The following is a 10,000-nucleotide window of genomic DNA, read 5'->3' as shown; positions in this document are numbered from 1 at the left end:
GGGGATGGGGTTGCCAAGGATAAGAGGAATATGTTGCCTGGCTATTTTAAACCCACATACCAGCATTTGTAACACATAGAAACCAAAAGAACTCGACATTGTGCTTTTAAAGAGGGAACATTGCTCAGTAATAAAGGATCTAGATTACTTTCATCAAAGGACGTTTCAGTTCTTTGACCAGCATTGTTTCATTAAATATGCCAAACTACGTGTTTTTAGTTTCTTCCATTTCAATGACACAAAGGCTAAAATAAAAGTCTTTGAAACATGAATGTCCTCTTAGAAGTTTATTTTTCACCCCAATGTAAAAATATCTCCAGTTTTTTTCCTTTTCCGTCTATAAATGCACGGTTTACTAAAACAACTTAATTTATTTTAATTTTAAGAGAATATCGTTTAATAGATGTGTTTGGGCAGTAAACCCTTTCGTCAGACAGAAAATGAAATTGTTCACTTACGGCATAATAGCTGGAAAGTAACGTTTGTACAACAGAGGTGATGGAACGAATTTAATTTGAGTACGTGCAATACCATATTTGTCAGGCGTTTTTCACTTTTTATTCCCCAAAGTGAAGAATCGATAGGATACACCTGCTTGATCGATTGTGACGTCTCTGTGAAATAATCTATATAGCTGGTATGAATATTAAAATGACTCCATGATGTACAAAAATATATGGCGTAGGCGTTTGCCAAAAAAAAAAGAACTATGCTTGTAGATACCTGTTCCACGAAAGTCCACGCCAATTTCTTTAGCATTTTGGCAGAACTGATGAAGAAATTAAAAACTTAGATATAAAGTATAAGGTGTGCTGTATTCCTTCAGTATATTTGCTTCAGGTCGCTATGAGCAGTGTTAGTTTTGGTGTTATATAATTATACTGCAGATGGTAATTAATATACATTCCCAAAGAAGATTTTTTTGTTGTAAATCAAGCAAGCATTATAAAGAATTTCTAAGCATAAGCCAATTTTAGATCGTTTTAATACGATGACAAGAAAAACGCAGCTCTCTCTCTCTCTCTCTCTCTCTCTCTCTCTCTCTCTCTCTCTCTCTCTCTCTCTCTCTGTATAGTCATTTCACAGTTTATTCAAGTTTTAACAGTGTTCGAACTTTTAAGAACTGTCCATAAAACTGTTTGTTGAATTTTTTTTCTTTCCATATATGATAAAAACATTAACTCTTTCGATTCCAGGTTAATAACATAAAGTTTACCGGATTCTTGGGACTCTATAGAACTCAGAAGTAACCTAATTAGACCCTCAGAGATCTTAAGGCCTTTTACATCCGAGAATATTCTTAATAATAATGATTTTCCATCTTGTTTGTAATTTAAACGAATTTTTTCCCATTCTTTTTTAATATCCTACACAGCGACCAGTTTTACATTTAATAATACCTAAGGAAGTGAAAAGATGCTCAAAAGTTTTATTTAGTTTAGCTTAATGAATTTCTCATAGTCTTAAAGACATTCTCGGGGGAAATGATAACTGCCACACATCCCTATTCTTTCTTATATATATATATATATATATATATATATATATATATATATATATATATATATATATATATATATATATATATATTATTATATATACATACATACATACATACATACATACATACATACATACATACATACATACATACATATATATATATATATATATATATATATATATATATATATATATATATATATATATATATACACACATATATACACATGAAAAATAGGCTAGTCTTGAAGAAAAGAAGTACAGCTGATATATTTACTAAGAATGATCATTTACATCACTGGTAGTCTAATTAACTTTTGTTCGAACTCTGTAGAATTCTAGGAATTCTGTACATTTTATTCTGTTCAACGGAGAAAAGTAGTATTTTCCTATTGAACGCATAGAGCAATTCAACAATATTGATTAACTAATAGTCTTTAATTAGCGTCCACCGATCTGCGAGTAAAAAGATACCTTTAAAACAGGATCAATCTGGGATATTCAGTTATATATGAATTTTTATTTTAGTGATTTTTTCTATGGCGTCCAGGCTTGTGGTAATATTTTTTTTTATTTATATATCTTGTTTTTTTTAAATTTATTTCTGCATCTTGGTTTGAAAAATATTTCACAAAATTTTAGTATTTTGTTTTGTATTCATTGTTCATTAGATCAGATGATGTTAATTTAGGATAACTGACAAACTTTTATTCTTTTTTTTTAAATCGAATATTATATCATATTATGTCCTTCCGTTTCATTAAAAAGTCGTATTATGTGCTCTGTTTTCCCCTGTTTTCTTTTTCGCCTTTTAATAACTCATCAGTTTCGCTAGTGTCCAATTATTGTATTTTGGTGGTACTGAAAGAAAACTACTTATATTGATGACCATCCAATCCATTCCTTTCTTAAACTGAATGTGTATACTTCTTGTTATATGTTACCGCACTATTTCACACACACACACACACACACACACACACACACACACACACACACACACACACACATTATATATATATACATATATATATACATATACAAGCATTAAGCTAGAAATGTCCTTTAATATCCAATTCACTCAACCTCGTAAATAATATATTTTTATTATGTTACCCGAAGAGGAATTTTTTTTTTTAGTTGAATAAGTTCGTCGTCTCGTGGGTTGAAACCACGGAAGACCAAACTGCGTGTCACTGTAGTCCTGAGTTCTGGTCTTCCGTGGTTCGAGCCCACGAGACGACGAACTTATTATCAACTAAAAAAAAAAAAAATTCCCTTCGGGTAACATATTATATATGAAAATATATTATTTCCAAGGTAGAGCGAGTTGGATATTAAAGGACGTTTGTAGCTTAATGCCTGTATATGAATCACGGTGATGTGATGAAATTCATCCATATATATAATATATATGTATGTATGTATGTATGTATTACGTATGTATGTTGTAGTCGTTCAGGGGACTAAAAGATCAATATTAACTTGCGCTTAATTCATCATCGACGTCAATAGCAAACCTTTTTGCTATATTGCTCGACCTCTTGTACATTCAAATTATGACTGATAAAATTTCTTCTCCCTTGCCCATACCCTCCCAGTGTTCCCCCACCCCCACTGAAAAAATACCTATTGTTTATCTGTGATTAATTCTCGTCAAAAATGCAAATGCCGAGGTAGAATTTCTGTCATAAGGGATTTACATTATAGTTATTTCCAGCAGAGTTTTGTTACATCTTTTGCGTGAAAATTTTGCATATGATAAGAATGTAATTTTTATTTGTTATGTTAATTGCCTTAGACAACGATGTAATTAAAACGTTCGTGTAGTGAATTTTATCATCCGATATTTTTGAATGATTTTTTTATATGCAGAACAAATATTGCAAACGAATTTTCTGCACGTTTGATTAATGCGTTGATTAAAACATATTTTCTTTTTCATATCAAATATTTTCCGACTATGCAATCAGATTATTATTATTATTATTATTATTATTATTATTATTATTATTATTATTATTATTATTATTATTTAACAAATGTACCTTTCCCGTCAAAGAAAGTCAGTATATGAAAAACCTTAAGGTATATTAATTGCTTTGTGTTGCTCTGCATATTCTTGTTCACAATTCTGAGATTTTTAAACGTGAAAATCATTACCAACAGAAGATTTGTGGCACATGAAGAAATAGACGTATGGATGTACAATGCGTTTTATGTAGAGGAATTATTGATTGATAATAATATTGCCAAAGTAGCAGCAGCAGTAGTAATAATAGTAGTAGGATCAATAAATCAGTTCTTAATTTAATTTATTTTGGTTATATGTATCTTATGCATTTTTTAGCAATGTAAGTGTATATAATTCTATTCTGCAATTGTATTTTAACACTTAATAAAACCATAGCATAACTCGTATGTTGTCTATATATATCATTTATATCAATTAATTACGATATTATGTGAAATTTATTTCATTTAAACGTAAAATTGTTTTCTTAAAAGATGATCATAACAGAGAGATAGTGAATAAAGTGAGCAATAATCAGGCTAGAATATATATGGGAAACCATATTTTACCGGAGAATGAATGTTATTCCAATAATTAACCATTGGTTTTCTGAAGCAAGGTAAACAAAATCATTGAATGCTCAAGCGAAAGGTCCAAAATCAGATGCGCAGATAGCCTTACGAAAATTTTCACTTTTAGAAAGGGATCCTCTGCTTCTGAGACCTGTTGAATTTTTATACTGAGTATAGCAGTATTCTAGAGTGAGGACACGCGCTGTAGTCTTTATGGAACTGCCTATGTATTTCGAAGGGTTCAACATTTTGAAATGGAACCAGCTTATGCTAAGATTAAGTGATGCCTCTTGAATTCTAATTGATCCCCTATTTATTGTAAAAACTTGTTATAAATAAGGGTGCGTAATAATAATAATAATAATAATAATAATAATAATAATAATAATAATAATAATAAGAATAATTTAGAATGTCCAACCTCAGTACATTCGATATATATATACAGTATTATATATATGTATATATATATATATATATATATATATATATATATATATATATATATATATACATATATATATATATATATATATATATATATATATATATATATATATATATATTATATATATATATATATATATATATATATATATATATATATATATATATATATATATATATTGTATACATATATACACATATATATATATATATATATATATATATATATATATATATATATATATATATATATATATATATTATACGCTTGCTGACAACTCACGGTGTCAGTCTCTGTCTCACCCAAATTTTGATAGCCAGGCTGGGCAAGAAATTGAAATTGATAGGTAGACTTACGAGGACTGTATTGCTTCGAATAGTCCTCAAGAGATAATTTGGAGAAAGTTGGTTTTTGGAAATAAAATGTGGGATATATGGGTAGAGAGGATTAGGATCAGTAACTTGGATTGTAAAAAATCATTGGCTTTGGGCCGTAGATGAGGGAAGTGAAGCCATATACGATATTGGAAATTTCAAATCTGAATATAACCACTGAATCACTTTTTATCCATTTTATTACAGAGTTGTAAGAATTTACTTTTAAAAGTTTTTTTTATTTTCTATTTTAAAATTTCATGTTATCGGTGGGAATTTAAATGAAATCGTTACTTTAAATTAAATCATTCCTTAAAGACCATTAAAACGAGCGAAAAAATGGCCATTAATATGAAAAGATACTTTATTAGTCACTAATTGATTCTGTATTTTACGTGTGACTATCCTCTTCAAAGAAGAAGAATTTTATTTTGTTACGTAATTTTAATACTTATCATGAATTCGTTTAGATTTTAGTTCCAAACAGTTTATGACAGTTTTCGTTTAAAGATATTTAAAATGAATAAACCCTGTATAATAAACGTTTAAAAATTACAAATTAGCTTTTGTATTTTAGATATTAATCCAAAATTAAATTGGAAGATTTATTTCTTAATTACGAGCTTTCAAAAAGGAGACAATAACCAAACATTCAAGCCCGATTTTAAGAGAAATTAAAACAAGATATTCTTAAACTTCGTAAGGTTTTAATTTAAATCATAATAACAGTACCGAATTATGCTATCATTAAGGCAATATAGATAAAGTACGGCAGAAAAAGACGTGAAGGAAGAGGAAAGAGAATTTGTGTCTAGACAAATAAGACAAGAAATAATTTCTGTGAACATTTTCTAAAGTTCAAACGCTTCACATCCATGGTTGTCACATCAGCTGACCATCATTCTGGGAACTGTAGGTTGTATAATAAAAACAGTCGTGGGAAATACAAACGTTTTCTGTTTTCTCGAAAAATTTAAAAAACCATAATTCACTTGAGAGGTTCAGGAAATGTTTTTGATTTTGTTTTGCCGCATAGAAAAGTATTTACTTTCATAAAATGTTTAAAAATGATTTATTTCCATATATCTTAGGGAAAGGGGAGAGTGAGAGAAAAAAGACGGACAACCAGACAGGAATGTTTCAACTTGGAATTTTAGTAACGAGATAGATAAAAAGATGATATGTTTTACAAAGCCCATGAGACCTATCATATGACCCCGGGAAACAAAGACTAATATATAATCATTTTACTGCTCAAAATGTTTGCTTGGAGTATTTTATATCACATATACCACCTCACCCTCTCTCCCCCCCTCCCTCCCTCCGGGTTGTAACCTTCCGTTTTCATCACCTCTCACCGTATTAAACAAGTCCGTCCAAAAAATAACCTTTTGCTGTCACCCATCCCTGCTTCTGCATCCTGAATTCCGCTAATAAAAATTACCCCTGATCGTAAAAAGGAAAAAGAAGACTGATTGCTTTCCTTGCAGCTCATTTTGGAAAACCTCCGTTTGATTTGCTTGAGAGATAGAAAGTGTCCTAAAAGTTTTAGCAATGGTTTTGGTTGAAGGCCTGAATACACATAAATAAATAATGTTCCAAGTACAAAAATATTTGAATATAAAATCCAGCTAATTTTTTTTTATTTTAACATGCTGCATTAATGGTTCGTAAGTTTTTAGTTGTAGTAAAATAAAATGTGAACGTTTGGCATAAAATTCAAATACTGTAACGAGACTTCGTATCCTTAGTACATGTTATGGGTCTGAAAACGTTAGGGCCTACAAGCGAGATGCGTATCGAATTATTTGATATGGCAATTTACTGTAACTACAAACTGCTGCTACTAACAAAACAGTAATAAAGTAGTAACATCTGATAAATAAGGCCGTTAATTAGGAACTCCCACAGAATTTTCATTTTTAGGATGTATGATAGATTGATAGTACAGTATCCGCAATATTGGCTTCATAGGACTAGTATATAATCAAGTAATTGTTAATATGCCAATGTTGTTTCTGATTTATGCAGACTGTACGATGTAAAACCACACGAATATCTAAGGCTCATAAAGGGCATTGTTAGAAGTAATTCTTCACTGCTAAATTCCCAATAGAAGCCCAATAATCTCTCTCATCTATATTTGAATTCTGCATAAACATCACACGTTTCTAAGATGAACCCACAACGAACGGTCTTAAGAAATAATCTGCCTAAGAAAAGAAAAAACAAGCAAAAAATGTGCCGAAGTTTCTTTGGCGCAATCGAGGTTTCTGTACAGCCGTTACAGCGTATAATCAAGGACACCGAAAATAGATCTATCTTTCGGTGGTCTCGGTATAATGCTGTATGAGCCGCGGCCCATGAAACGTTAACCACGGCCCGGTGGTGGTCCATCCTTTATCGTTGTCAGAAGCACGATCATGGCTAAATTTAACCTTAAACAAAATAAAAACTACTGAGGCTAGAGGGCTGCAATTTGGGTGTTTGATGACTGGAGGGTGGATGATCAACATGCCAGTTTGCAGCCCTCTAGCCTCAGTAGTTTTTAAGATCTGAGGGCGGACAGAAAAATTGCGGACAGAAAAAAGTGCGAACGGACAGATAAAGTGGGTACAATAGTTTTCTTTTCAGAAAAATAAAAACGAGGAAAAACGCAATAATAAATGTTGTTACTACCTTGAGACCGAGCAGGCAGCCATATTGAATATATCTCTGTTAGCTAAGTAGATCCATAGGGGAGCTGGGGTGGTGGTGAGGGAGGGGCAAAGATAATCGAAAAACGAGCAGTGCTGGAACAGTTCCCATCCAAGGGGCACAAACTGAGAGACTCATTTACTCTGAGAGATTCCTTTTCCGAAATGAGAGTTTTCAATCGCCTCATTTATCTCCCGGCCTCGAAGGCACGGCATGAGAGAACGGTGCTCTTTGATTTTCTGTTCCGGTTTGTTTTGTCCATACCTGGTGAGAGAAAATCCTACAAAATTCCGTAACTGAAATCTTTTAAAAATTTCCACAATTCTGCTGAACTGCTCACGCAACAGCAATTCTTATATATTGTTATTTTCATCTCTCATATATATATATATATATATATATATATATATATATATATATATATATATATATATATATTATATATATGTATATAATATATATATATATATATATATATATATATATATATATATATATATATATATATATATATATATATATATATATATATATATATATATATGTATATTATTTTATATATATAATGATAGAAAAATGAAAATTACACTAAACATGGTTTTGTTGTGCAAGAAATTCACAACATGATTGTCAACTTTTCAATTGATTTGTATTATATATATAAATTATTCATATATATATATATATTATATATATATATATATATATATATATATATATAATATATATATATGATATATATATACTAGTTCATCATTCAGCCTTTTTTTCGACAACAGTATATGACGGCAACCGAACAAATAATTAAAATCATCATAAGAAGAACAATGGAATTTTGAGGGTTTGGAAATCAAATAGTACTTAATATTTTCCATATTTCAGAAATATAGAACTGATGATTGATAAGAAGTATTTTTTTTTGAAATCTGGAAGAAATATTATGCCCAGAAGAGCCACCATGGTTAGTCACGTGGGAGTATATCCATCCATGAATGACATCAATCTAATTGTATTTAGAAGGAGCTAAATGAGCTTTTCAAACAAACTGCCTAAATACCAAACATTGTCCCTAAATGCCATAAATTGATCTGTTCGCTGCGTCTAGAGATAACCATAGAAAATGCCTAAATACCATAAATTGTCCCTAAATAACATACATCGATCTAATCGCTGCATTTAGATAACCATAGAAATTTTCTACAAGGAAATACTAATTTATGAATTACTAGTTTAAAAACATAAATTGTCTTCTTTCATCTTTCAAAATTCAACCGATTCTTTGTCAAAACTTTCCAAGAGAGTTCAGTTTGAAACAAGAGAAGGTGACTGATTTTTTTCTTTTTCGAATAGAATCAGAATGAACCAATTGACCTGCTTTCTGTTAATGTATTCGACCCAAATGGTCTTGAGGAGACCTGATATTCAACATTGAGAGGTCCCTTTATGGAGGGAATGACGGATTCCAGTTCTCGCTTATGACAGCATCTGGTAAAATCTGATTAATTTTAATTATTCAAGGATTCAACCAAAACGTGTAGCGAGGAATAACTATGGACAACAGAACTTTGAGTTCTTTTACCGCTACTACTTTTACATCGAATTCCCGTGTAAAGCAGTTGCCTTGTGTCTAAATCTAGATTTTATTAATACTTTGTCCATAAAGGAAAATGCTTTTTCCCACAAGGGAGGACAGGGTGAAAACTGGGTCAAAACTTTCAGTGAATGAAATGGTGGAAATAATAATGAACTTTGATGTTCTTAAGTCTTTACAAATGACTGTCTTGTAGGTAGAAATTTGGCAGTAATATGTAAAGAATATTAAATCTCATATGACATCTGACGCAGTTACCAATAACACTTATATACTAAAAAAAACCTCCGGCTTCTCTCGATGCATCTAAGTTGATTGTGCTCTCTCTCTCTCTCTCTCTCTCTCTCTCTCTCTCTCTCTCTCTCTCTCTCTCGTAATGAATTTGGAAAAATTGACATTAACCCATTGATTTTACGTCGGCGAGTGTCTTCTCCCCTCGGCCGATATATCGGTATAGCCATAACCCTCGCTTCCATGTGACCGCCCCTTCAACCCCTGCGTGAGATGTTGACAAATGCTTAACGACCTCCATCCGAGCCATGTTGACAATATTTCACAGTGCCGCCCTTAACTCTACTTGCGCGTAATGTTGATAAATGTTGCCGAAGGGAGAAATCTCCTCGCCCTCTCCTTCGAGGCCCAGAGTTTAAAATTCATCGGAAAGTTCAAGGAATATGTTACGTAGATATACTAAAAACGGCAAGAAATCAATTTAGAAAGAGAAGGAATGCAAAAACATAAAAACACAGACACAGGCCCACACATTTTATATATAGTATATATATTATATATAAATGTATA

General features: G+C 31.1%; 1 long non-coding RNA gene across 1 annotated transcript in view; it reads left to right on the top strand.

Moving 5' to 3' along the window:
• Positions 1–10,000, top strand: part of LOC136833562 (uncharacterized) — a 179,239-nt gene that overhangs the window by 100,947 nt on the left and 68,292 nt on the right. The gene's annotated exons all lie outside the window — the stretch shown is intronic.

Source organism: Macrobrachium rosenbergii, chromosome 51 (genome assembly GCF_040412425.1).
Source record: "Macrobrachium rosenbergii isolate ZJJX-2024 chromosome 51, ASM4041242v1, whole genome shotgun sequence".
Taxonomy (NCBI): domain Eukaryota; kingdom Metazoa; phylum Arthropoda; class Malacostraca; order Decapoda; family Palaemonidae; genus Macrobrachium; species Macrobrachium rosenbergii.
Note: the sequence above shows the minus strand (reverse complement) of the source record. Positions and strands in the feature narration are given on the sequence as shown.